Source organism: Crocuta crocuta, unplaced genomic scaffold (assembly GCF_008692635.1).
Source record: "Crocuta crocuta isolate KB4526 unplaced genomic scaffold, BGI_CrCroc_1.0 scaffold113, whole genome shotgun sequence".
Taxonomy (NCBI): Eukaryota; Metazoa; Chordata; class Mammalia; order Carnivora; family Hyaenidae; genus Crocuta; species Crocuta crocuta.
In genome coordinates this window covers 9,932,686-9,960,652 of record NW_027530368.1, presented here as the reverse complement: position 1 = coordinate 9,960,652, position 27,967 = coordinate 9,932,686, and the positions used below count along the sequence as shown (strand labels likewise).

The following is a 27,967-nucleotide window of genomic DNA, read 5'->3' as shown; positions in this document are numbered from 1 at the left end:
TGAGCCTCATTATTTATGAAACCAGTGATGCTACTCATTATTACATCACAGTAGGACTGGCTTCATACTAATTTTAGAAACTCTTTGGACTAGACAAGCCAGCAGTGGCCTGGTTTGCTTTTTAGAAGGTAAGAAATCAAAAGTATTCAGTTATGATTTCTAAAAAATCTTGCTAAACTAGAAAACTAGAGATTGTTCTTAGAAACATAGTAGAGAGATCCATGATTGATTTAAAGATGATCACTGAAATACCTATGTTTTAAAATTCTCCAGAATTAGAAGAAATACCATGACAAATATGTTAAATATTCACTGTTAAGAATGAACCATAGGACCACGGTTCTGCTGTCTCCAAATGGCACCTCCAGAATTTCTTTCAGTTTAACATTACTAACATCCTGCTGCTTTGATTGAGGCAAGATGAAGAAATGGTAAAGTAACTCAATGCAAGTAGATAAAAATGCTATAAATGTTAATTGCTTTGAAGTTATCAGCTTTGTAGTTTGTGAATTAAAAGAAGGATATGATCTCAGCCTGGGTAAGATATATGTGAATCTATATCTTTCTCAATACAATTGGAAATCTTGTTACCTATAGATTTGTCGGTTCAATATATTAAATTTATTCTAAGCAAATAATTGAACATGTGCAAAGATTTAGCTATGAGTTGATAAGAAGAAAAAAACCTGATATTAACTTAATATTTAGGTTGTCCAAAGTTAGGAGAATAGGTAAATAATGGCACATGCCTAATAGAATCCTTGTAGCCACTTTAAAAGATATTTCAGAGGAGCATTTAATGATATAATAAGGTGATCAACATGTACTAAGTGAAAAATACAGCTCGCCAAATAGAATATACAGCATTAGTTTTCAACCCTTTTTGGTAATCTACCTCTCTGGGAACCTGAGTAAATGTACCTTTCCTCCAGGCTTCTTATCTCCTATCTCCTCTTTTCCCTGGCTACTGTTAATACCTTCTTGTTTCATCCTGACTGTTTTTCCCCCCAAGCTTTGATCTTAACAGTTTACCCACAAAACTTGGGTTTCTCTCTGGTTTGCAAGTTACATAAATCATATAATACTGGACTTTGAAACTTTCCTCTAAATTTTATGTAAACAAAAAGTTTCATGCATAACTTGTTTACGATGGGATTGACTATTCATTTAGAGGATTCTAATGTTCTTAGTGCTCATTTTTGATGGTCATTCATCCATCTGTTCATTCTCATATATAAAACACTTATCAAAGAGCCTGGCATGTAGTAAAAAACATTGATAGTTGTTATTTTCACTCATATGCATTGACATATTCATTCAGGTCCATTTGAACATGGCTACGCAGTGGTGAATAAGACAGATACGGTTTTGCTTTTTTATAACTGTTTTATGTTTTTTGAGGAAAGCAGACATCAATCAGCCAGTAAAGACAAGAAGAGGAAGGTACTTCTTCTGAGGTATCAGAGAGGCCAAGACGCTAAGGGTGAAATGAAACTGGATTAGAAGTTAGAGTGGACGGGAAGGACATAGTGTTCTGAGTAGAGGGAATAGCATGTTCAAAGGGTCTGGAGTCAACACTTGACCTGGGTTTGTATAGGTTTTCATAATTTAGAAAAGGTATACTCTCAGTCATTGTCAATCAAGAAAGGTATAAATATAATTCCTTCAAAATGGACTCCATTCTGTTTTCAAAGTTTGTCTTCTTTAATTCTATTTAGAAACCAGAAGATGAAGGTCTGTTGCAATTATGATGAACTTCCCAATAGCTCCAGGAATATGTAGGATATATTGTGGGAAGTAAACCAGCAAGGTTTCAACTACAAATCTCAAATTTGAACACCTGGCTCTAAATTGTCCTGGAAATTTTAACATTGTTATCTTAAATTGTTTGAAAAAACTTGAATTCAGAGTTCTGTGTTCATAAGATCTTCTATATTCTTAATCTTTCATATATATTCTTTTGGTATTAAGTGGGATTAATTGAGACTGAGATAACATTCGACCACTATTATTTTGCTGGAGGGGGGCAATAAAAGTTTCTGCTTGCCCTGTAGTGTATATAGACAGACAATCTGATGTGCTTCCTTTAAAGCCTATTTGAATATATAAGCAGATGCAAGTTTGCCAGGAATTAGAAGTATGGTAGATCATTTTGTACGTACACTTGGACTGAAACTTTTTATCAAGTTTCAGTTATATCAAATTTTGCAGCAGGCTTGAATCCATGCAACCAGGCTTTCTAGAAGAGAAAGTTCAGTGTAAGTTCAGAGGCAAAGGATGTGACAGAACCACTTTGTAAACATGAAAGACTGAAAGAAACATTACTTGCCATATTTAAGCATCACTGCTCTCCCTCTTCCTATATAACATCATGTAAGATAATATTGCCAACAAATGCCCAGATAGATGCTGAATTATTTATAAGAATAAGCTACTGATGTGGATTGGAAAGAAGAAATAACAAAGCAAGAAATAATAATGTTATTGCGACTGATCAAGTAAAAGGACATAAGCAAATGTGAGTGAATAATATCTCTAGAGATTTACACCCACAGGAAAGCTGTACGCTGTCACTTGGTTCATGTAGATCCTTACTTGAGAATAGAAACAACACCTGGGGAATTAGCTGTACTGTATTACTTAACGTTTTATTTATAACTTTTCAGCAATTTCCATAACTGACATTATTTAGTCACAGATGTCTGTGCAATCAGGATCATAGGCTTTGACAGCCATATTTTTTAAGAGAAATGATTTGTAATATCTCTCCGATGTTTGACAATTTTGAATCTTCTGGTCCTTGCCTATTCACTATTGTGTTTTTATAACACACTACGTCAGCAGGGGCAATTAGAAGATTTAGAAGCTCTATTCTAGTGCTCTTTCCAAAAGAAATGTCTAAAGACTCTCTGTTTCTGAAGACTTTATTGTTCTGTTTTTTCAGATGTGAGTGGCCAAGATAGTATTTAGATTCTGGCTATAAGCCAAGAGGAAATCTCAATGGTTACCACTGAGCTTGGGGTACAGAAAAGCCAAAAGTCTTGAGATTGTTCTTTCTCTTCTCAGAAAGTTATTTTAGGATGGAGATGTGCTCCCCAAATCTTCCTGATGAACCACATCTACTAAATGCTTTTAAGGACTGAATCAGAGTTCTTTATCATGTAACAAAACCATATTTAAATTGAATCATAGCTTTAAAAATTAAGATATCTATAATTCTCTGACACTCCTCATTAGAATTTAGAAAGCACACAATGAAACTTTCAATGTATTTTTCTCCATGTGGGTAGGGACTTTTTCATGAAGTCAGGTTTACCTTTTTTTCCCTCTTTCATTCTCAGTGTCTAGAACTGTGCCTGGCACACAGTATGAATGAATGAATGAATGAATGAATGAATGAATGAATGAATTTAAACAATTAAAGTAAACCAGAGCAGAAACACTAGTATAACCTATACGTACAGACCTTAGTAGTCTGGAACCATGAAATTAAGTCACATTTAATACCCACTTTATGATGACTTTGAGCTTCTACCTGGTGCTCCAGGAAGCTAACTACCATCAAATATGCCCAGGTATTTCTTAGAGGTCTTGAAGGTGAGGGCTCATGTGTATTTAGATATGGAGATATGGAACCTATAGCTTCTTCTCTAGCCAGACTGCCTGTGGCATTGGGAGAGAGGTTACTGTTTTCTAATTTGCCACTCCATCCCCAGCCTGACCCTTAACTCCCTATAGCATAGCTGAAACTATGCTGCAATTTGGTGTAAGACTTGTTTAGAAGGTTAGCATGAAGTACAAATTGGTGGATATCTCAATGGTTGCTGCTCTTAGAGCCCAGCAGACCCAAATCAGCCTCATAAGACTGGTGTTGCTCAACCTGTCTCCATGTGGCCAGGGTAGGCTCATTCCCATGGCTGGGGATCCCTTGAGCTTGTCTTCACTAGTTGAAATCCAAGGCTGGGAGAGAAGGAAGACTTCTCATCCTTAACTGAGATATAAGGCTTTCCTCCCAAGTCCCCATTTTCTGTCACAAGGGCTGTCTTCTCCCAGACGACTGGCAATGGGAACGTTTACTCATTTTAGGAAACCTCATCTTCTTCTCATGACCTCTCGCTCAGAGGCAGAAAGCCAGCATGTACACATTCAAAGCTTTAACCCAACTCAATTGCATAACAGAACTCAGTTTATGTTGAAAACCTCCAGCTAATATCACAGTTGAAGTTAAGACTGTTCCGTAGGCTTCAACAGACACACAGCCTGGGTACTTGCTTTATATTTGTGTAACTAAATACCTCAGAGTATTTTTCCCCAAACAAAGGAATGGTTGGCCCCAAGGATAAATTAATGTCTCTATTTCTTTTCTGAGAAAAAAATCTTTGCAAATTTTAAATCGATAAATGTTTTTCTAGTTCCTAGTCATTACATTTCTTAGGAATGATTTTCAGCCAGGACACCATATTTCAATTAAAGCACGCTGGGCTAAATGCAGTGGAGTATCCTGCAGCAGAAAAAGGACATTAGTGGAAAAACTGGTGATGTCCAAACAAAGTCTTTGGCTTAGTTAATATTATCGCACCAGTGTTAAATTCCTAGTTTTGACAAATGTACCAAGATTAATTAAGATGTTAATATTAGGGGAAACCGGATGAAGGGTATTTAGGACCTATTTGTACCATTTTACAACTTCTCTGTAAATCTAAAATTATTCCATTATTCCAAAGTAAAAAAAAGTTCATGAGGACATAAAACAAGCCAGGACATAGATTTCAGGCACCAGAATATAACCATCTATTATAGTTGATTGTTCAATGTAATGTTAATCTTAGAAACTAAAACAGAGGAGTGGGTAAATTGCATGGTTCTTGTAAGAAAAAAAAAAGATGCATTATATTCATTTGAAGATATGAAACTTTCCATTTCAGGACTTTACTGCATGAGGAGTTTACTGCATGACTGCTTATATAAGAAATAATGAAAAGCTTAAAGGATAAAGTGTTCAACTACTGTTTAATGAAAGAAAATAAATGATCCTAAGTAGACATTTAAAATATTGTGCCTCAAAAATCTCAAGTGCATAACTTGAAAAAAAAACTCATCAATTTTTTCTGGGGGTGGGGGGGAGGGAGAGGCAACTAAACTTCTACGTCCCAAGTATGTGACTTCTTAATTATGTTACCTAAAGAAGTTAGCAATATCGGACTTTAGGATTATTGCTTGGAGAACCTAAGTGAGTGAGTGAACTAATATATCCTTTAGGCTGTGTCTCTTAATTAAAAGGTGTCACAATGTTTTACCAGGGATAGGTCATAACATCACTGGTTAGTTTGAAAGACAGGCAATCAAACTGATAAAGATGTATTAACTTGGGAGTCTTCAGGTGATCTTAAAGTGTCTTTCAACCTAACACAGCCTACATGAAGCCTGTAAGAACCGGTGTTTACTTTTATCCCCAAATATTTGAATCTGCTCAAATAATTGAACAAATATTTGATGAGAGTTCAGTAACAGTTTATAGGTAAGAGGTGGTTTGGGCTTGAACATTTTTACAAGTAACTTAGCAGTCAACCACCCAGGCTATACACAAACTAACATTTTAGCATGTTCCTTCGGAGTGTCCACCTCCAAGTAAAAGTGCTGCCTGTATGTCCCTTACAAGGCTCAACAACTCCTTCGTGGTGGAGAATGCCTGCTGTATACCTCACTCTGTGCTCCCGTTTGTCGGCCTCCTATAGAGTAGACAGGTTTTTCAACTGAGCTCTCGTCAATGGAATGTGGGAGCAAGCTATATGGGCAACCTACACCTCATTTGTTTAAGCAGCATCTCTGGCCCTGGACTGCTCTTTTCTCCCTCCTGGACGGCTGGAATACAGCAGTCTTGGAAGCTGCATGTCGAAGACAGAAGAGGTGCTGTCAGCCCGGGGCCTGGGATGACTGTGTGGCGCAGAGCTGTCTGCCAACTCAGACCCAGTCACCTTAGACTGAAACATAAGAGATGATCTTCCATATTCTTTCTCCCTTCATGGGTCTTATGTTATAGCCACTTAGCCTACCTTGTCTAATACACCTTCAAAAAACAGGAATTCTGGCAAAATGTGTTAGGGAGTATGACTTGGACCTATGACCTCCCATCTCTGACCCTGAATCGCTGCCTTGGGACTCATGAAGTCACGTGTGCCTTCAGGCACAGGACTAACCACTAACTGGGCCAGCTGGGTAGGTCAGAGGTCCTCTCACTCACCCAGCCAGGGCGAAACAGGGAGGGAAGGAAAATGGTTATCCTTCCCCTTTCTAGTTTTCCTGCCATATGGAGATGTGAAGCACAGGCGTAGGCAGGAAGAATCTGAACTCTATGAGCCAGAGACTGTGTTTTTCCTGTTATGAGACCCAATCGCCCCACCATCCATAAGAGTGTGGCTCAACAAATTCAGGCTCTCACCAACCAGATCTGCCATTCCTCCCCTGGCTAGCAACCGCAAGTCAGTGGAGACAGAAGTTGGGCTTCTCTTTCCTTCATTCCCAAGAAGGGAGGAGAGTGGAAGTTCTACGTTAAGAATGTTCCTCCTACTCAAACAAGCTGGCTATTCAATGTGCTGCCTCGGCTGATCTGTTGCACAAGCCGAAGAGGCAGCATCCACGTCAGTATTGGAGAATGTTTGCCAAATAGGATGATTTTGATTTCAGTATTTGGTAACGCTGGCCTTTTGGGGCCGCACCCTTTAGGAGAAGACAGACTGGAGGCTTGGGTAGTAGATAGAAAGGTAAAGATTCCCTGCAGCAGAATCACTGCCTGTGGTGCTCTTCCCCTGTTCCTTCTGGGAGCGGGGTCCTGGGTCACTCACAGAACAGGCCCCCAACATTTGGAGGGGCTCCGACAGAAACGTCAGTGGAGTTATTTACATGTTTTAAATGAAGAGAACAAAGTATAAAATATGTGCCATTCTTTGACCCGCAAATTGAAACAATGAAAAAAAAAGCAAGATGATTGTCTCCAGGCACAGCTGCGAAGCAGGNTCTTTCCTTACCTGAGTGCTGTAGCTGCCCAAATCCCACCCACCCTTGGAAGCAGTGCTCATTTCTGAAGCTCACAGCAGCAGAAGCCACAATCAGCGATAGCATTTGGAAGCAAGGGGAGAGATGTGGGGAGATGTGTCCCGGGGGCCTGAACGAAGTCAGGAAAGCAGATGTTTAGGGGTAGGGTCTCACAGCACGGCAGCTGAGACCCAGACCCCGAGTGACAAAACTGGCCGTGTGTTCTTTAAAATTTTCTCCATTGCGTTTGTGTCCTGTGGAGTCAGCCCTCCAAAGCCTGGTCCTCCCTCGCCTGCATCTAAGGACAGTAGTATGTCTTGCAGATTCTCCTTGGAAGCCATTCAAGTTTTCTTGCCATTGTCACTGGGGCCACTCCCGCTCTGCTGTCTGCAGACTTAATCTGCTGCTCTGAGGGTGAGCATTCTTTCTCACGATTCCTCATTAGTGTCCTAAAGAGACAGACTTATTCGATTTCCTAAGAGACCTCCTTCTGGGGAACATGAGACAGGAGCCCTCGAGTTGGCTCAGAGGGTATTTGCTAGCATTCTCCTGTGTATTATCTAAAAGCACCCTTCCACACCACCAGTCAGCCAGGGCCCCTGGGCAGAATTCAGGCATCGGGGCTTTGACTCCATCCTCAGGCTCCCTTCAGTTCCAAAGTTCCCTTTTTCATTCTTTTCCCTCGGGGCTCACTGAGTCCTCCAGCAAATAAACAGGGCTTCTGCTACCCACCAAATGCCTGAGCTGGGCCTGCGTGTCACCACTGCCCCTTCCCTAACCCCTAGTGCTACGGTTTATGCTCAGCTGTACCTTCCAGCGATCATCAGACCACCGGTCCAACAGCTTCATTACATCCCAAGTTCCTAACAATAAACTCATATGAGCACCAGGGCAGTCTCTTGTCCTTCTATTCCCGAAGCCTGGGGGTCACCCATCAAACTCACCTGATAGCTGTGCCAAATGCTTTACCCAGAAGGTCTGAAGGGAGAGGGGCTAATGTACAGCCCTGTTTTATATCATTTAAAATTGGGATTTCATCTGTCAAAAGACTATTACAACCCACTTTAAATTTAGCCATCTGCATTTAAACAGGATTTATAGCCTGAAAGCCACACCATCATTATATAGGTAGCTTTTATGGACGCACAGGTTAGCAGAAGACCTGAGGATAGTGAGTCAAAGATGATGCTGTCCTAAACCATAGCTTTGGTGCAATGAGGCAGACTGTTGCAACAATCAGAAGAGACACATTGAGCCTAAATCTAATATTTAATATCATTAGATTGAGAGGCTTTGTCCTTGAGTATGTTGACAATAAAACTGATGCTCAGTTTTGAGGGAAACGTAGCAGACTTGTCTCAACACTTGGGGAGACAAGTTGTCTCCTTTTCGAAGATGGGATTTCTGGCACTTCGGTTCTCTCCTGAGAAATCAGTACCTGTATAATTAATTCAGATAGTTCAGCAAGGATTGAGAGATCCAGTCAAAAAGTTAACATTCCCATTTTGGGCATCTCTTGGTCCATTTGTTCATTTATTTTACTTCTAAAATAATAACCAAGTATTTGTTATGTCCAAGCACTATATTAGACCCTGCCACAATATTTACTCCTCACCCAAAACTTCTATAAGCAGGTTTTATTCACTTTATAGATGACAGGTCTGAAGGGAGGGGGAAAAAAAAAGAACTGAGGGAGGAAAGGGTAAATAATCTGCCAAAAAAGCTCACAATTAGCAAATCTCAGAGCTGATTCCAGGATCTTCTAAATCATACTATCTTCTGCCATATTTGCAAATATGTCAGTGCCTAATGTTTGGTCCAAATAGTAAATGCTAAGGGCATTAAGGTCTAGCATGGTTAAGGATAGCTTCACTGCAAAGGTGAGAGCCATTACTGCTTGAAAAATACAGAAATGAACTGATGGTCCTGATATTAGGTAATGCAGTTAAAACCACCTTTAAAATTTTTTTTTTAATATTTTTAATTTATTTCTGAGAGAGAGAGAGATTGAGAGAGAGAGAGAGAGAGAGAGAGACAGCGTGAGCAGGGGAGGGTCAGAGAGAGAGGGAGACACAGAATCTGAAGCAGGCTCCAGGCTCTGAGCTGGCTGTCAGCACAAAGCCCGATGCGGGGCTTGAACCCACAAACCACGAGATCATGACCTGAGCCTAAGTCGGACGCTTAACTGACTGAGCCACCCAGGCGCCCCTAAAACCACCTTTAAATACAGAGAAATATCCCCTTCTCAGGCTAAATAGCCCCAAAGTTTAGTCTGGGTAGAAACCACCCAGGACTATAGCAGAATGCCGACATGAAGCATGTCGGCTTCATGTTTTCTGTAAAGTCAGGCTTGATTTAAAAAAAAAAAAAGGGGGGGGGGCATCTGGGTGGCTCATTTGGTTAAGTGTCTGACTTTGGCTCAGGTGATGATCCCACCGTTCATGAGTTCAAGCCTCACATTGGGCTTTGTGCTGACAGCTCAGAGCCTGGAGCCTGCTTCAGATTCTCATTCTCTCTCTCCCTCTCCCTCTCCCTTTCCCCCCCCCTCTCTCTCTCTTTCTCTCTCTCTCTGCCCCTACCCTGCTCACACTGTGTCTCCCTCTCAAAAACAAATAAACGTTAAAAAAAATTTTTTTTAATTCAGGAATCTATAATAGGTCTTTCATTTCTCCCTGTTTAGGTGGAAGTTTGCTTCTAAGGAAAAATATTAGAAGGAATAAAGTGCAGCCAAGAAGGGGTTGTCGCTTTAACACATACCTGCTCTTTCCTCCCCATTAGGTCAGAAGTCTCCCTGGAACATTCCAGGCCCCCAAATTCCATTTGCTTTTGGTGCCCACCATTGATGCCTTCACTATGTGGAGGGAGCTCACCATCCTGGGTTCCCAGTGTAATGAAACATCACACTTGTAAGCTTTTACATCAACAAGGGAGTGGTTATAGAACAGTATGTGTTCTGAAACCTTTAGCAACAAGAACTTTATGAGCACAGCACTGGCATCTCCTTTTTTTGTTAATATTGAGATAAATTCGTGGCGTGACATGGAAGAAGGATGGTATTGCCTTTGAGATGAGGAGCAGGGCTCCTTTGGGACCTCCACACACCCACCTAGCTCTCCATACATAGATACGTGGAAGGATGGTGGCTTCACTGGAGGTTGGTTATTGTTGTTGTTTTTAATGATTCCTTATGTCCACCTTCTTATGTCACCTTGTGTCTTCTGTGTTTATTTTTATCATGTAAATTACTCTTATTGAAGAGAGGAGGTGTAGTTAACAGTTAAGAACCAAGACTCTGGCTGGGGTGCCTGGGTGGCTAAGGGTTCAACTCTTGATCTCAGTTCAGGTCTTGATTTCAGGGTCTTGATCTCAGGGTTGTGAGTTCAAGCCCCACGTTGGGCTCCATACTGGGTGTGGAGACTACTTAAAAAAAAAAAAAAAAAAAGAACAAATACTTTGGAAGCAGATGATTCAGCTTCATCACTTTCCAGTTGTATGACCTTGGGCAAATCATTTGGTTTCTCTGAGGTTACTCTATATAATGGTGGGAGGAGGGGAAGTTCCTTTTATTGAGGGCTGCTCAGAGGCTTAAATGTAAAACTTTATGAAAGTACCTAGCAAAATGCCTGCCACACTGTCACATGCTCAAGAAGGGATAGTTACTATTATTTCTGATTTTGTCTTTCATGTTCTAGACGGCTTGTGAAAGGGCTACACTTATTTTTCCTTCAGCAGGCACCCAACAAGATTGTTGACGTCAGTGTCTACACCAACATTTCTTGATCACCAGTACCGGCCATGAAAGCAACATATTCCTGTGTTAGGTTTCTTTCTCTCCCTTCTCTGCTTCTGGATAGTCTCTCCCATATCCTCACCCATCCCCTCCTCCACCACCTACCACCTGCTATCAGATTAGGGTGGAAAATGTGGGTGTACGGCCATGAGGTTTTAGTATAGTTTTAATAAAAACACAAACTCCACAGTAGGTGGCTTCTGTTTAAAAACAAATACAAAACCCAAAACTACTGTGTAGACCAGAACATATATTTGGTGATTGAATTTTCCTGGTTTTTTTTCCCCTACCAGTCATGCAATGTACACTTAGTACAACTCTGAGACTCTTTGAGAACAAACTAGCAAGAATTGAAACATTTTACATACTAAAAATTCCATTTAAATCCTTGTTTTTGCCTGAGCGGGTAAAGAGGATAGCTGAATGATACAAGTAAAGGGGTGGGGTAGGTCATCGCCAGCGGGGCATCATATCAGTGTTCAGTTGGCATGACCTTAGCCGCACTTCCTGATTCACTGGGAAGTGTTCCTGACGCATCCTTCTTGCTCTTGGCCAGCTCACCCCCAGTCTCCACTGCTGCTGTGGCCATTCCCACAGATGCCCCATCAACCCAGTGGTCCCTCTTCCCATCCCAGGGAATTAATGGGTTCATGGCACTTAGTAGAAGAGGTAGCAGATCTGGAAAAGGAAATCAAAATGCAGTAGAGTTCACAGAACACAGTTTGGGGAATCATTGGCAAATCTGAGTTCAGGTTTGAAATTCAATACGTTCTGGCTGTGAGGCTTTGAGGAACTCAGTTAGCTCCCTGAGTCCAATTACTTTATCTGTAAAACAGTGCTGCTTTTATTCACAATCAGATATTTATTAGGTATTTACTAGGTGCCAGGCATTGTTCTAGGTGCCCACTGCCAGGGAAGGGGGTTAAGGGCTGTAGGTTAGCAGTGTGGGTACAAAGAGTCCAGTTTTAAAATAGGCCAGAAAATGATTCACTGAGAAGGTGACGTTTAAGTGAACACTTGAAGGAAGTGAGAGAGTGAACCATGAGGGTATCTGGGGCGGGGAGAATGTTCCAAATCGAAGAAATAGCTAGCTCAAAGGCCCTAACGTAGGAAGGATCCTGGTGTGCTGGAAGGACAGCAAGGAGATAAGTAGGGCTGGAGCAGGTGAGCAGAGCAGACAGGAGCAGCAGACGGGGCAGAGAGAGGGGAACAAGAGGGAGGGAAGCTGTGTTCAGTCTTGTAGGCCGTGGGGAGAACTTAGGTTTTTACTTTAATTTTTTTTACTGTTTCTTTTTTTTAAAGATTTTTTTTAATGTTTTATTTATTTCTAGGAGAGAGAGAGAGAGACTGCGTGAGCAGGGGAGGGTCAGAGAGAGAGGGAGTCACAGACTGAAACAGGCTCCAGGCTCCGAGCTGGCAGTCAGCACAGAGCCCGACGTGGGGCTCGAACCCACGAACCGCGAGATCATGACCCAAGCGAAAGTCGGACGCTTAACCGACTAAGCCACCCAGGCGCCCCTACTGTTTGTTTTTTGACAGAGAGACAGAGACAGAGTGCGAGCTGAGGAGGGGCAGGGAGAGAGGGAGACACAGAATCCCAAGCAGGCTCCAGGCTCCAGGCTCCGAGCTGTCAGCCCAGAGCCCAACGAAGGGCTTGAACCATGAACTGGGAGATCATGACCTGAGCAGAAGTCAGATGCTTAGCTGACTGAGCCACCCAGGCGCCCCTGGGTTTTTACTTTAGAGAGGATAGAAAGTCACTGGAGGGTTGTCAGCCTACCACTTGTGTTTTTGGAAGAGTCATTCTGCTGCTGTGTTGAGAATAGACTGTAGGTGGGCAAGGCCAGGAAGCAGGGACATGGGTTAGGAGCAAGAGATGATGGTGGTTTGGTCCGGGGTGTAGCTGTGGACATGGGGTGGAGGATGGATCGATTCTGGATGGTTTGATTCTGGACATTTCCTGAAAGCAGCAATAACAGGGTTTACTGATAAGCTGGATTGAGTGTGAGAAAAAGAAAACAGTCAAGGAGGCCTGCGAAGTTTTTGGTCTGAGAAATTAGAAGAGTTGTGTTGCCATTAACTGAGATAGTTAAGACGGGGGAGGAACAGGTTCGGGATGGGAGGAGGAAATGGAAAATTTCGTGGTAACAACAATATCTGCCCTGCCTCCCTCATGGATTAAATGTGGTGACTTATGTGTAATTTACCCTCCAAGTCTGCCTACTGCTCCTCGTATTCAAGTACTCTTTCCCTTCTTGTTCAGAAGTGGTCTGTTCTGTGCATAGTCCTCTCTCTTTCATGCTCAAGTGGTTCCCACTGGTGGTGGGCGAGGGGTTCCTAGCACACAGACTCTTGGATCTGACAGGTATTATCTGAGCTATATTTAGGTGGGTATTTTAGGATAGGTCCTCCAACCGTGACTCAAGTATGACTTAACAGTTAACACTTTTATTTCTCCCTAGCAGAATATTGTTTCTAATTTTTCTTTCATATAGCAACTGATGTTGCCATGCAGATCCCTTGGTTGCTATGAGATGGTAACATTACTCTGCCCCGTGATTGGCCCAGGCCTCCTATGCTGTGTGGTTCTCACTCAGGCGACTGACACCGAGCTGTTACTATGGTGAACTTTACAATTTCCTTTGATTGGTGGGTTTCAGAAATAGGTCATCAGTGGAATTCATTATATTCCGTAAGTAAAAATGAAAAATAAATATCATAACTTTTTCCTGTTACGAACCTGAAGGAAATGTTACACTTAAGGACAAAATGAATCTCTGTTGGAAATTTAGAGACCTTCTGAGAACTGAAGAGTGATGATGATCCTGTGTTAAATTTGGGTGGGAAATATTTTCTGTCTTGCTTGGAGGTGATTATCCAGAGTTTGGGGCATCAGGCTGTCAAGGGTTGGGTATGTGTGTGTGTAGGGACTGAAATGTAAACTGCCCTCTCTGTGAGATTAGGGGTGATGCTGGTGGCCCGGGGGTGGAAGGTGGGAGCAATGTGCTGATTAATGCAGCATCTTAGGACCAAGTGTTCTCGAGGTGGTAGGAGGGTGCTAAGATTTTGGTTACCAGACTCCCTCCAGAAAGGAAAGCCACTGAGGGCTTCGGGTTTGACACAGGGTTCTGAGAGTCCAGGTAGGCTTGTGGAAGCTGAATCCTCCTCTCCTCCATCCCCTCCCCAGCCTCACACAGATGGGTAGGCAGATCCTGGGGAGGCAGCCCTCGGCTCATCTCTTATCTCAATCTGTGGGAAAAGAGAGTGGAACGATTAGTTTTAACCCTTCTAATTTAGTAACGAACTCTCTTCTCTAGAAGAAAAAGTGGGAGAAAGATGGAAGAAGAATTTGGGAGGAGGGATGAACTATTTAAAGTGCATCAGATCTGGGGCGCCTGGGTAGCTCAGTCAGTTCAGTGTCTGACTCTTGATTTCACCTCAGGTCATGATCTCATGGTTCGTGAGACACCCACATCCGGCACTGTGCTGACAGTGCGGAGCCTGCTCGGGATTCTCTGGTCTCCCCATCTCTCTGCTCCTCCCCTCTCAAAATAAAAAAATATTTAAAAAAATAAAATGCATCAGATCTACCTTTCTCTAATACTTGACTAACATGTCCTGTGTGGAGGGGTGGGTGGGGTGGGGGAGGAGGCTGTATGGGAGGTAGAGTCAGGGAGCCCCACAACAGAGTAGGTAAAAGATTGGGTGCTGGAGCTAATATTTGACACCCAGAGCAGATCATATCTAACAGTCCCCTTCCTATAGGACGAAACTATTTTTAGCAGTAATCACACAGTGACACCAATAATAATAATAATAGTGGTCAGAAAAGAAATGTTCTTTTATGAAATGTTGTATTCTATCATTTACAAAACTAAGAATGATATAAATATCATATCCCATAAAAGGAAGAGAATTGGAGTAATACTTTTAACGTCAATAATGTATTTTTTTGAAGAAAGAGGTGAAAACTTAGACCTACTTATTGGTCTTTCGCAGTGATGAATAGTAACTTTGCAGTTTCTGTTTTTGCCATTAGCTTCTGCAGATTTGTCAGCGACTTTGTCAGACTTGTTTTTTTTCCCATATTTGTGAAGTGTCAATCTGTCTTTGATCAAAGAACACTTTTTATTAGTTTTAAATTTGAAAGGCTTCTTTCATGTGAAGCAACATATTAAATAAATAGGAAAAGTCTTAAACAAGGATGTGTTCAGCAGAGTTGCATAAAAATCCCATTTCACAATAAATCCCAGAACATTTTAACAGTATAAAAACTCTAAGCGCTCACATAGAAAGACAATTGAAATAACTCAAGTTCTGTTTGTCTTTACAATTACCATGCTATCGTTATTCATTTTGAATCAATTGTTTGAACACGAGAACATACAGTACCAGAGAGGTGGGAGACTTGTGCCCAGAGCAAGTTCTATTATGTGCATACTCTCAAAATAAATGCATGGAGTTAAGTCTCTGAATCAGCTTCTATGTAGAAGATGTTTACTAAAGAAGAAGCAGTAAAAAAAAAAAAAAAAAAAGTGCTACATTGAAGCTTACATTAAAACCCAACAGCAATTGCTACAATTGTTTAGAATCTAGCCCAACAAAAGACCCCCCCCCTTTTTTTTTTCTGTTGGGGGAGAGCAGTGTATTACTGACATTATTTAGATTTGCTTGCCGTGGTGATAATAAAAAGCAGACTGGTTTTTGGTTGGCTTATTATTAGTTTTTAAGTCCCCTCTAGGTCATGCACCCCTGGGTTGCCTGCCTCTGGTGTGATGGTCGAGCAGAATCCCTATGATTATGTCTTGCTGGAGCTGGAGGGTGTGGTATAGGGCGATAATGCGTGAGTTTGAAGGAATGATGGAGAAACACTGAGATGCAGTGAGTCAGCAAATATCTGGTAAATCCTCTGGCTCGGACACCACCAAATGGGTTTTCTTCTTTTCTTACTCTCATAATAAAAGAGGAAAAAAAACAATCACGCATCATTAGTGAAGTGTCTTTTCCCATTAAGACATTAGTGATTCCTGAGGCTTTGGGGGCTATTTGCGCCAGCTCTAGGGTGGCCTAACCTTTCCACCCGAATTTTTGCCATTTTATTCAGTTCCATGGCATGGATTCTGTTTTGTTTTGTTTTTATTATGATTTTTTAAATTTATTTTTTTAATCTACATCCAAGTTAGTTACTATATAGTGCAATAATGACTTCAGGAGTAGATTCCAATGATTCATCCCCTATGTATAACACCCAGTGCCCATCCCAACAAGTGACTTCCTTAATTCCCCTTACCCATTTAGCCCATCCCCCACCCACAACCCCTCCAACAACCTTCAGTTTGTTCTCTGAATTTAAGAGTCTCTTATGTTTTGTTCCCCTCCCTGGTTTTATATTACTTTTGCTTCCCTTCCCTCATGTTCATCTGTTTTGTATCCTAAAGTCCACATATGAGTAAAGTCATAGGATATTTGTCTTTCTCTGACTAACTTCGCCTAGCATAACACCCTCTAATTGTATCCATGTAGTTCCAGATGGCAAGATTTCATTCTTTTTGATCCATGGCATTGTTTTTGACACTTAATTTCACTTTGCACTGCACTCAGCACTGAGTTTATCTTTGCCAATAAAACATGTGACATGCTTTGCTGAATCTTCAGAACTGGTTTAGTCACAGGGGCAATGGAGTTGCAGAAACCATCGTTATGAGGGCTAGAATCATTGGTAGAGGAAGGAGGAAGAAAGTACAGCAGAATCAGGACTCAGGCTTCCAGGTTTATTATGTATGACGCTCCCTTTTCTTCCTGTCACCTCATCAGGCAGATTTAGATCCAACCTTGTATTAATACATGGCCTCCAGGGTAGGGCGACGTAAAAGCTCTGGTGCCTGGAATCCTACCATTAGTTCTGTATATTCCTTTAGGTTAAATATTGTTTGCTCTCCTGGGGCCTCTGGGAAGCAAGGACCTCTGGTGTGCAGACACCACTGGGAGAAGTAACACATCAAATTTCTAATATTTTGTATAAACGAGAATGTTCAATTGATTCCTCTGTTATCTGAGTAGCAGGATGGGGACCATGGGTAGTTAGAATGTCATAGAACCATCTCTCAACCCGGCCCTGCTCAGTCTTGAACGTGTACCTTTGCTTTAAGCAATTCCCATTCCCACTCTGAGAAATAAAGACAGAAAAGACCCACCCTGTTAACGATAGGTCTGAAGGAACTTAGTGGGTAAAGGATAATGTGTTTTAATTTCATTTATCTCCCAAGAACTGCAACATCCTCCTGGCCTACAACACAGCCCCTTGCTTCTCCCCAAGAGTGCCAGAGCTTTCATGCTATCATTTGTGTCTCATTTTTATTCTACTCACATCTGTCTAGGGAGAGGGCCCTTTGAGACTTCTTCTTGGCTCTGCTTCAGGCTCCATAATAGCAATGGATCCACGCTTTCCTAATACAGTGAGAGCCCGTGGCAGCCATCCAAAGTGCCCTCCATGGAGTGAGTTTGTAGGAGTGGTGTTTTCAGCATGCATTAAAAAATCAGGAGCCAGCCAAGACAAAGGCCCAGACTGACAGCATGCCCCTAAGAAGGGTGCCTGCACCAAAGTTTAAAAAAAAGAGAGAAAGAAAGAAAGAAAGAAAGAAAGACAAGCAAGAAAGAAAGAAAGAAAGAAGGAAAAAGCATTTTCTTTCCTATTGAGTTGAGTTAATGTCCTGTGCCAGCTTTTGTTCCTAGGAGCATCGTGTGTGCCTGTGCGCATGTGTGCACGGCCAGTTGCTCACACGGCTGCTAATTAAAAAATCACCAGGGCAAGTTGTAGAAATGATGGTGGAGAGTATTAAGCAGGCAGCTGAGAAGTTGTCTACAAAGGTTTTCAAGAGCAAAGGAGGTGACCTTGACTTTGTTCATAGTTTGTCTCTTGAGTTTTAAAAATGTATTTGTGTCATTATATAATCCAGGAATGTTCATTAACTGCCCATCTGGATGATTCTGTTCATAGTATTTATTCAGAGCACCCATTGTTAATAGGACGTACCACAAGTGACCTGTATGAGAAATAGGGTCCATTATTCTGGGGGTTAGGACTGCACGCATAAATGTTGTACTACTTAAATTTATACTCCATTTCATGAGCCACTGTCCTTCACTCTATATAGGTATTTTCCCAGGAATGTGTGTCTAAGTTAGATATTTTAAAATGAAATCTATTTGGACTGGTCCAAAAACTTTTAATTTCCCGTGGCCAAACTTTCCTTTCCGAAAATTATGAGTTGGGAATGAGAAGGTCACTGGCCCGGTCATCTTCACTCTGTGGGCTCCGTTTTCTCCAGCTACAAAAGTAGAGGATGAGCACAGCAAAAGATTTCTAAGCCTCCTTTCTAGTTTCATTTTTCTGGGTTCTAAAATGGTTTTGTGGCTTGAATAATCACCTCACAATTGAGTGAGGCTGCCTTCATTAGTACCTGAATTGGTACTAGCAGATTGTCTGAATTCATTATTCATTTCCATTATTCTTTTGGGAGGACATGGAATGAGTCCTAAGTGATGAGGTTATAAAAGCACACAGAGATCAACATGAACATAGAGACAGGAAGAGAGGAAGCAAGACATGTCAGCATTTCCCCCCAGACAGTGGGAACGCAAAAGCAGACTCCCTGTTGCTTGCTCACAGTGTTTGCACATGGACCTGTCAGCACTGGACTCCTAGTCATAGAAGAGCAGGCATGAGCCTTTTCTGGAACCCTGCAGGCCTCCTAGGCAAGCAGCTCTCCTGCTGGTGTCCATGCAGGAGAGAAAAGTCTATGAATTGTATGAATTACAGGAAGTGAGCCTTAGGGTCAATGGCGGGGCAGGGGTCCCCCAACTTGCCCTGTTTGGCTATTTCTCGAAATTCTCTCCATACCACCAAGTATCTTGAGAGGCTGTTGGGTTTTTTTCTCTTAAATTTTCCATTGCAGGAAATTAAAAACCTCTTCCTTGGTGATAGTAAAAACTAAGGAATTTTGTACCATTGGTGGCTTTGGTGACAAAACCCCATTCTTCTGGAAAAGGCCTATTGACTAAGAATATTTGGTAACACGTTTTGAAGGAAATTGAGAGCAAAATATGATCTGCCTCCAAACCACACAAATCACTCAATTTGTAGCTGTATAACCATAGCACTTACTGGAAAGAATAACTTGGTTGACCTTAACAGCCATTTTCTGAGCATCTACTCTTTGTCCAGCAACGTGCTCAGGATGAAGAGATCAAAACTTCCTTGCTATGTTGTAGTATTCCTAGATATCACCCTCTTATGGACTGAATGTTTGTATCATTCATAATTCATATGTTGAAACTTTCCTCACTATTCACCATGGTGGTGGAATGAGCAGGTGAGGCCTTTAGGGGTAATCGGGATTTGATGATGTCATCTGGATGGAGCCCTCGTGAATGAGATGACTACCTTTCTAAGAGTCATGAGAAGGCTTGCTTCCTCTCCCTGCTCATGGCTGTGTGAGGATACAAGGTGAAGTCGACAGTCTGCTACCCAGGGGAAGACCCTCATCAGGACCTGACCATGCTAGCACCTTGATCTCAGGCTTCCAACCTTCAGAATTATGAGGGGGGAAAAAAGTCTCTATCGTTTGTAAGTGTCTCAGGCTATGTACTTTGTGATAGTGGCCCAAACTGACTAAGACACCATCTTAGTGTCACCGTTTTCCAGAACCACATATTTATCTATTTTTCCTACCTAAGATTTTGTGATGTGCGATAGCCTATCAATAAATTCCAGTTTAAATTCGGTTGGTTATAAAAGCAGCAAACTTGCCAACATTCTCTGTTCTACATGTCGACTCCATGCCAGTTAGTTATTTTCTGGTCATGATTGTTTTCTAATGTAATCTTCAATTCATAGGATGCTGCTGAATTATTTGAACACTACTGGCTGGTCTACGGCCTTAGCACAATTATTACGGCAGCTGGTATTGTTTACCATAGGAAGCAGAATAGAGTTTTCTTATCCATTGCTGACTCTATTCTGTTTATATATAATATCAAAAGGCTATTTTTTATGTAACCATTTTCAAAAACAGTTTGAACAAACTCTTATGTCACTAGAAAGCATACTTTGCCTGCATTTTACCTATATAATTTTGGCTGACGTGATACAGGTATATACCACAAAGACACAATCTAAACACAGAGTAGGATATTCCCCTGAAAACACAGTAGAATGTCAAAGTTCTTTAGACAACTCACTATTTGTCAAAGTTGATGGTAAGGGACCCAGGGTCACTATACACACCATATAGTGCTACATCATGAAAATGGTAACTAAACCCCAAACCCTGCGCAAAATGACTAAAACCCGAATCTGAACATGGAAGAAAACAGAGCTTTAAAGGGAAGGTGTAGAAAAGGGAAGCTGTTGAAACAAACTCACTTGCTCAATAATTTTTATGTGGACCATGGTGGCAGTAACTATCAGAATAAGACTGGAAATGATGTCAGTGTCCCTTCTAGAGCACTGAATAAATGCAAGGCAGGGCCTCCTTTAAATTGAATGTGTTTAGTATAAACTGAAGCATTCAATTGGGGGTCCATTTCTATGCCTGTCTAACAGTCTTGTTCTCAATACTGCTTGGTTGTGGCATATGAAGAGGGAACGTCTGGGATTAGCTATGTGCCCAACCAACTCTCCTCCTGCTTTCTTGCTAACTGCACCCTGAGGTGACCTTACTGGTCTCTCCCAGGGATAGTTGGAGCTGATGTTTTGTTCTTGGATCCATTTTGTTCTTCAAATCCTATAAAAACACAATTCAGAAGAGGATTGTGAGCTCTTGCTGCCTTTGATCCCTGAGCAGGAAAGGTGACTGAGCTCAGCTGGACTTTGCCTATTGAACTAGGGCAGGATTCAGGCTCCCAGAACAAGTAGAGGAGGAATGGGAAGAGACCCAGCATGCTCTGATGGTGGTTGGTTTCTTGGTAATGTGTAGGCTTCAAGGAGTGACCTATCTCAGCAAGATTGCCTATCGTGGGGTGACAGAGACATGTTGATGGAGATGGCCACCCACCCACTTGCAAAGAAAAATTCCACCCGCCTGCTAGAGGTATGTTCCCTCCAATTCATGGATATTCCCATTAGATGTGGCAGCACCTGAATTAATGGGGGAAACGGGTGTGAGTGGGATACTGAGAAAGGCCTGGCGAAAAGAGAGAACCAGAAGAGAGAGGGATGACCTGATTGGTGACTGGCTCCAGTTTCCCAGCTCAGAAAGACTGTCATCACCACCCAAACCATACCGAGTTTAGACTGTGACTGTTACCTTCTTGATAAACTGTTGTAGTGTTTATTGTCCTGTATGAATTCAGTTCTTCTCAATAAGGTTTTCTTTCTTTTGAGAAAGAGTCCGTCCTAGTGCAGGGAGGTCTGTGAACAGGGTAGGCACAGGATAGTTGTACCAGCTGTGCTCCGACAATGACGCCTTGTCTGGGGGAAAGGCTGAAGTGGGGGCTGGATCTGGCCCACTCAGCTTGCTGAGCTGAACTCTGGCCCAGGGCTGGGTCAGCTGGGGGAAGGAACACCTTTGTGTAATTGGTCTGCATTTTTCTAGCCTGCGCAAAGCCCTCTTAAAGTGCTAGTGGTATGTGGCCACAGTCCCAGGAGGGTCCAGGAGCCATGAGCAGTGGCATCTTGGCACTAAATAGGAGTAGCTCATGGGCACATCCCAACGGGGCTTATGCCTCTTTAGGTGGCTGCTTACTACCCTTGTACCTAAAGGGAGACAAAACCTTGGCATTCAAGAGTTCCATGAATGACTGTGCTGTTCTCTCTGAACTTGATGAGGACCCAAGCTCCCTCCTGCATGGGCTCAAAGAATCAACCCTCTACCCTGAGAGGACTCTGAAGCCCTAAGTTTTGTCTGACACCATCTCCAATAGCTGTTTGATCTAGAGTGAGTCATCTAAACCTTCAGATCCTTTGTTTCTTTACCTGTAAAAATGGGGGTGACACGTTTTACATTAAAGGATTGTCCTGAGAATTAAACAGGAGAGTGTGCTGGAGAACATTTTGGGGCCTATAATATCCTGAACAAATGGAAATTTTAAGAACGGCCAGTACTCTCCATGCGCGCTTAGTCTCTGACTCACCTCAGGTTGGAAGACCAGATGTCCTCATTTGTAGTCTGTGCAGTGGCCACTTCAAAGTCTTGTGAAGTCTCCTGAATAACTGCGGGTGTGAGCTGAGCCCCCGTGTTCTGAGAGCGAGGCTGTACCACGAGCTTTCTGTTGCTGTTTTGTTGGAGGACACTTCCTCCCAGATAAACGGTGCTGCTCATGGGAACTTCAGAGAGAAAATCTACTATGTGCCCTAAAGATTTGGGTTTTTTTTTTTTTTTGCAAAGTTAAATTAAAAAAGCAAAAGAATAGGGGACAAGCAAAGTCAGGAATCTGATTCCCTTTCAATGAACCTCAAAATGTTTTTGTTAATCTGTAAATGGTAAGGATAAACATTTCAGTCAGACTTGAGACAAATATCGTCTCCTGGCCTGTGTGTATCCCACTCCACAGAATGCTATTTGCAGCACCCCCATCCTCCTTTCGGACCTACCTCCCTTTCAGGTCTTTCTTCATACCATCATAACTCTCTCAACTTTATCAAAATCATCACTAGAAGGACCCATAACTGGATGGATGGGTAGGAGGAGCATGTAGTAACAGAGCTTAAGAAATTCCCCCGCCCTCAAATATCTCCTGAATATCTTATTGCTAATGACGGAAATCCATTATAAGCCACCAGTTCTTTTGGATTAAAAAATTACCTCCTACTAAAGTCCAAGTAACATTTGGAAAAGTAACGTATAAAACTGTTACACCATAATGTGAAGGACTTGATCCAGGAACCAGCAAACTTTTTCTACAAAGGATCAGGTAAATATTTTAGGCTCTGTGCACCATAAAGTATCACAACTACTCAACCCTGTCATTGTGGGGTAAGGGCAGCCATAGATGGTGCACAAAAAATAAGTGCTTCTGGGTTTATATAACATCTCATTTACAAATGCAGGAAGTGAGCTGCATTTGGCCTGTGGGCTGTAGCTCCTGACCCCTGACTTGACTGAATCCTCTCAAAGGGGGCAACCTGTGAGTGAGGGGAGCACCTGGCACCTGATGTGGGGGAAGGGGAGGTGGCCAGGAGGCTGTACAGATGTGGGACAAAAAGCCAAACACCCTAAGAGTTAGTTCTGTTTAGACATTTAGATGTTTTTATCTGAGTTGAAATTATTTGACTCAATCAGTTTGTCTGCTACATATATTTCTGCAGTTTTTTTATAGGAGGGTACACATTTTTCAGTTATTTTAATTTGAGTTAGTATATCATTTGTATTTAGTTTATCAATTAAGTAGGCAAAGGGCAATGAATCTCCCATTCTACCATGTAACAGCGTAGCATGCTAGTCATGTCGTGGAAGTTGCTAAACATTAAAAGGGTAACACTTCTGAATACAAATAGATTTCAAAGCGCATTACACTGTCTTCTTCTGTTTGCATTACACACATTTTGATGCTTGAAATGCATTCGTGGATGGTCTGAGAAGCAAATGATGTTCTGATCTCCTTGGAGCTGTGCATCAAAGTAGCTTTTACTCTTTTCGTCCAGTGAGCATTTTATTTCAGGATCAATGGTGGTCAATACAGGGTGCTTTGTCTTAGTTGTGTCATGTTCTTGAAGTTAAAAGAGATTTGTAAGCATTCGTAAGCTTCCTTCAGGTGTCAGTGGGCACACGGGAGAGGGTGCATATACCCACAAAGCTGGAGATGCTGACCCATGCCAGAGAGGGTGTGAGCTTGGGTGGTGTTCCAGGAGCCAGGCGGGATTGGACCTAAGACATTACACCTCTTTGCCAGTCCCTCCTGTGACAGACAGCGCAACAAGGAAGATGCCAAATTTGGAATTAGGAATAGAGCCTGCAGCCATGGACTTGGCAAGATGGAATCATAACCACAGCCTCTCAGAAGACTAAAACTGACCACTGAGGTGGGGAGAGGAAGAGTGGTGGGGTTGCTGGATCGGGGCCTTCATTTTACCCTGAGACATACTGGTTTCTCTCTGCCTTGGGGAACAGGCCTAATGCCTTGGAGACAGTCTAATTATCTTTTTATACATTCATAAAGAAGTTTATTTTTGGTAAAGACGTTCAAACTGGAATATGCTTGATTGGTTTACATTGGAAAAGTAATTTGGGGCTCATCATCCAAATTACATTAAAAATGCTGAACTATATTCCAGTTATTACCTAGTCTAGCCTATTGCTTACTGTATCAGGGAGATGGAGTAATACCAAATTACAGGGCCTGCATATATTTTGTGTTCCTAAATATGAACTAGTAAGAGAAAAACTTTGCTTTTAACAGGGGACTATTAACATTTCCTGATGTTTTATATGTGGGCCTCTTTCCTCCTCCTGCAGAATCGGGCCAAGGATCTGAACGCAGAAAGGACAGAAGACCCGCACTATCTGTGATGGGCACAGTAAGCCCTGGAGGAAAGGGGAGTCCTACATCTGCACCAGTTAGGTACCTCCAGAGAGAGCATCCCCTGCCCCCCGCCAACGGTCTGTTCTTATTCTTCACAGTAAGATTCCAGCAAGTTGCCACAGACACGGAATTAGCACATACTGAGCCATTGCTCCTAGGGGGAAATGCAGAGTTAGGTTCCCGTGAGCCCCTGGTCGCAACATTTCATCAACCAATCAAAATATGACCTTGTTTTATCTGTGTTTCTCTGTAAAGGCATCTTATTCAGTGTATATTGTTAGTTCATTACCACTGAACTTGCAGCCAACAATGCTATAACTCATACGTACGTGAAGCTCATCTAGTATGTGCACGTTCTTGTAAGGCGCATCGCAGCCTTCTGGTGTTAAGAATACTAGACAGCACTTTAGCACCATGCTTAGAGGCCATTTTAAACAGCTAAATTGCCAAAAAGAAGCACAAACATGTGAAAATCATGGCACTGAATAGATCACAGAAGGGACACTTGTTGACAGTTATGAGAGCTAAACAGGAAGGCAGTCACTTCATTCAACCTCAGCTGGAAACATGCAGTAGGTGACTTAAATTTTTTGTCACTCTGCTCTTATCTGTGAATGACTGCACACGCACTGCCAGTACTGATTTGGGGGTTACAAAGCAGGCAAATTCACAAATAGAGAATCCCGTGAATAATGAGGAGTGACTGTATATGTAGCAAGATTTATTGCAAGGAATTGGTGTACATGCTTGTGGGGACTGGCAAGTCTGAAATCTGTAGGGCAGGCCAGCAGGCTGGAAACTCTGGAGCAGAAGCCAAAACTGTATTTAACAGGTGGAATGTCGACTTCTTCGGGGAAACTTCAGTTTTGCTTTTAAGGCCCATCGAGTGATTGGATGAAGCCCACCCAGATTATCAAGAATGACTTCCTTTATGTAAAGTCAGCTGACTGCAGATATTAACCACATCTACAAAATGCAGCAACACCTACACTAGAGTTTAACTGTACAGCTGGGTGCAAGAGTCTAGCCAAACTTGACACGTTAAACTAACCATTGTAGCACCCAATTTAGAACCCAGGAAAGTGTCCCAGGAGGAGAGCTACCCTTTACATTTTCCTAGAAGGCAAGTGAGAGAGCAGTAACTCCTAAACCCCGCCCTCCAGTCTGGGTCAGTGTCTGTTCAATGTTCTCCAACTTCCACTCTGCAGAGGGACCTCATTGAGTCAGAGCACTGACCACAATGGGGGTGGGGAGCGATCCTTTAATGAGGTATTTAAAAAAGTACAAAGATTTAAGCCTCTCCCTTTGATTTGCCAGATATGACCCCTCTTTGTTTCCAATTAATTTTCTTATATCCAGTGATTCAGGTTCCTTCTTGCTGCTCTGAACCCCATCCTGCAGCCAGTTGCTTAGCCCCTGCCCTGAAATGAATAGAGGGCTTTGACTGCTCCCAGTCCATAGGCTAGTGTCAGCACTGTTACTGGGTAGCAGTGATGTTATTGCCTAACCTAGAGTACAAGACATCCCTATTTCTCCTGGCCCCATGATGGTTAGAAGAAGGGGGATGGATCTTGCCCAGTACATTAGCCTCTTGATATTTAAAATGTGATCCATGGACCAGCTACATCAGTATCACCTGAGAGTTCATTAGAAATGCAGAACCCTTTGGGGTGCCTGGGTGGCTCAGTTGGGTGAGCATCCAACTCTTGATTTCGGTTCAGGTCATGATCTCATGGTTCCTGAGTTCAAATCCCACATTAGTCTCAGTGCTGACAGTGCAGAGCCTGCTTGGGATTCTCTCTCCTCTCTCTTCCCCTCTCTCTCTCTCTCTCTCAAAATAAAGAAATAAACTTAAAAAAATGAAATGTAGAGCCCCAGACCTACTGAATCTGAATCTGCATTTTTAGCCAGATTCCAGACAATTCAAATGCACAGTGAATTTGTAAAGCATGCTCTAGGTAGCTATCTGGAGCCTATGGCCTGTCCTTCAACCCTCATTGTTTAGGTCTTGCGCCTTGACCTGTCTTTGCACCTATTTTGAATCGGATATCCCAGAATAACCTTGCTCCACCTGGCACTGGTGGATGGCTACCTCCATCCTGCTTCCAACAATTGGAAGTCCCTGAATAATGCCACCTGCCAAACCTGGCCAGCATTTTCCCTTCCCCTGTTTAGGCAGGACTCTATTTTTAGCACCTCCCCAGGAGCACTACTTCTGCCCTGCGCTTCTGCCAGCTCCCCTCCCTCTTGGACTCCAGTCAGGCTCTACACGCCAGACTATGGGGGGAGGAGTGACTGGAACTTCCTTTTCAGAAGTGACTTGGACAGATTCAAACACCGATTAGCACGGTTCAGAGGAAGTAGAATCAGCTGAGAGGTTCAGGGACCAGGGGTCAGTTCCTGGATGTCTCACTTCTGGAATGCACGGAGGTCAATGTGTGACCTCTATTTAAGACTCCATTTCTAAATTGATGGGAAAGCTACCTTTGAACACCTTCTGTGAAACCCATTAAACCAGTTTGGGATCCTAAAGGTTTTTTATACATGTGCTTTTCAGGACAGTTAACCAGGAGACCTGTGGCCAGCACAGAGTTAGAGTTGTCTTTACTAGAAGTCTGCTGGTCTCTTGTTTTTTATTAAGCATGGAATCCATTAACCTATCATTATAGAATATCACCATGCCATGTAGCAAATGGTTAATTGGGTGGCATGCCTTTAATAGTATAGTCTGTAATTATAAAAACTATTTTCAAAACCCCACATTTGATCATTCCTGAAGCGGGAGGATTTCTCACCATGAAAACTAGCTTTAGGCTTGGACAGCAATTACTCATATTTCCTTTTCCTGGCATTATGACTAGAGGAGTAGACAGTGGATTGGTTCCAAAAATAATCTCAAGCTTTTCTCACTTAAAGTCTGTCAGTTTCTAGGCTCATCTCCCATGTCTCCTTAAGTCGAGAACATATAGTCATAAGCTCATCAACTATAGCCTGCAATTTGCCGGGGGTCCTTTTCCTGAATCATCACATGGTTCCCGTGATTGCCATTGTAGCCAGATGGACGGAGTGCATGTTGATGGATATGCAAATCTACTTGAGCAAAGTAAATTAATTATACAAGTGAATTGACATACTCATGCTTGGAACATTAAGAACTACGGCACCACACAAATCCAGGGGACACCATTACGGTCCATGTAAAGGGAGTTCATATGCAGTGCACAACCTGCGGGACTGCGTGTAGGTGGTGCCTATTGGTTTCAGCCCAAATATCACTTCCTCAGAAGGCTTCATTGGCCATTTAACCTAACGGAGATACACCTTTACTCCCCATTCTATTTCCTTTCTGGTATTTATCATAGACTGAAATGATCTATTTCAGTCTCTGCCTCTCTACACTAAACTGGAAATTTCTGGAGGACGGGGATGTTGTCTGTCTTGTTAGAAGTCTGTTTAATACACAGTAGGTCCTTAATATATATATTAGTGGAATGGGAGAATGAGATACTCAATATGCACATTTAAAGCAATGCCTGTAAGATGGGAGATTTCTTTGGGAACCTTTTATCCCATCATTAAAATGCTGAAGTAAACTTTCTTCCATGGTTATTCCTTCTTAAAAAT

The 27,967-nt window shown here is 42.3% G+C and overlaps 1 long non-coding RNA gene across 3 annotated transcripts; it reads left to right on the top strand.

Moving 5' to 3' along the window:
- Positions 1-67: 67 nt before the first annotated feature.
- LOC144233354 (uncharacterized) lies at positions 68-24,577 on the top strand. Of its 3 annotated transcripts, XR_013335648.1 has the most exons (5): positions 68-128; positions 274-431; positions 20,800-20,913; positions 23,714-23,843; positions 24,277-24,577. It is a non-coding gene; the product is annotated as an uncharacterized LOC144233354 (long non-coding RNA). The 3 variants fall into 3 exon arrangements; XR_013335650.1 differs by lacking the exon at positions 23,714-23,843; XR_013335649.1 differs by lacking the exons at positions 20,800-20,913; positions 23,714-23,843.
- The last annotated feature ends 3,390 nt before the right edge of the window (positions 24,578-27,967 follow it).